Here is a 1,718-nt window from a genome sequence, read left to right on the forward strand (position 1 = left end):
TTGCTTCTGGAGATCAACAAAGCTGAGGACGAGTTGAAAGAAATCTCTTCCGAAGTCATGATTGAAGACTCTTTGATGACTAGTTTGGCTGCTCAGATGAAGGAGCTTCAAGCCAAGATGGACAACTGCAAGGCGAGAATGGCTGTTAAAAAGCGTAATGCCTCCCAAGAAATTGAGCGAACTAAGTCTTTGGTCGAGCAATACAAGAAGTTAGAAGTTGATGATGATATTGTGGCTGAATTGAACATCACTTCTTCTCGGCAGAACGAGGACTGGGGAAACCTTAGGGAAAGAATTCGTTCGGTATGGGGCGGATTGTAATTAAGACATATAATGTCTTAACTTTTTCTTTTTATAATTTCGCATTTGACTTTCCCTTTGTAACCTTTTACTGATATAACAGCAGCCATCATTGTTAATGAATAACTATTTTATCCTCTTGTGTATTTATTGACGTTTGTTTTTTAATCGTCAATCGCTCAGGTATTTAACTGTTTTATGCTAAATTTTTTTGCACATTTTCTTTTGATATTTCTGCCCGATTTTGGGCCATTTAATCCCATTTACTAGACAAGAATATGGCTGCTTATATTCTATCTTTTCATCTTCACCCCACTATAAATGCACATTATATTCTGTCTTTTCACCTCCACCTCCCTATAAATGCACGTATACTTCATACTTTCCATCTTCATTTCCATTTCCTTCTTAAAAAAAAATCAATTTGCTGCCATTGTTTGACATTTTTGACAATCAATCAAAAGTTTTCGTTTTCCATGGAAATGGATCATCTGATCCGCCCACTTTGCCATCTTTCTTGATGTCACCTTTGGTATGGGAGGTATAGGAAATATTCTTTGGCCAGCAGCAAAGTTTTTCCCATCGTCTCCGTTCCTACAAGGAGTTCAATGATGGAAGGCAATTTTTTGGGGTGCTTGCAGGCCACCTTGCTTGCTGAGAGTGCTTCTCAGCCTCCGTGCCTGTCGTTGCAGCGATGCATTTAGGAATGCGATGTGAGGGCGCTTCATCTTTCTTTTTGCTTGCTGAGAGTGCTTCTCGGCCTCTCTGCTTGCCTTTGCAGCAGTGCGATCAGGACGGCGATCAAGGTCAGGACACCCTCTTACTCGGCGATCGACCGGGAGATTAGTTTGCTCTTAATCGTAGTTTATAGAGCATTTAGCATCTTGTATTTCGCAGTTTTGTAATAAACATTTGATAATAAAGGAATTTATTTGAATGTATTTCGCTCTGGCCCTTTTTACTCTACGATCGTTCAATGCGATTTTGTTACGCTTTTATTTGTTCACTTTCCCATAAAGAAGGAACATATTTTTTTAAATATTTGCCATTAATGAACCTCATGTGCTTGGTGCCGTCTAAATCTTCCAAATGATAGGCTCCATTAGGCAATACATTATTCACTTTATATGGTCCTTCCCAATTGGGAGACCATTCGCCATACTTTAGATCTTTACTATCCAAAGGGAGTACTGTTTTCCAAACCAGTTCGCCCAAGCTAAACGACTTGGCTATAACTTTCTTATTATAAAATTTAGCCATTCTTCGTTTTTGAACTTGCAACCTATCTAGGACGTCTAATTTTAATCCGTCCAACTCTAATAAGTTTTGAACTAATGATTCGGTATACTCATCATCACTTAACTTATGTTGCAAACACACTCTGATCGATTGCACGTTGATTTTCATAGGCAAAACGA

This window comes from Olea europaea, chromosome 5 (genome assembly GCF_002742605.1).
Source record: "Olea europaea var. sylvestris chromosome 5, O_europaea_v1, whole genome shotgun sequence".
Taxonomy (NCBI): domain Eukaryota; kingdom Viridiplantae; phylum Streptophyta; class Magnoliopsida; order Lamiales; family Oleaceae; genus Olea; species Olea europaea.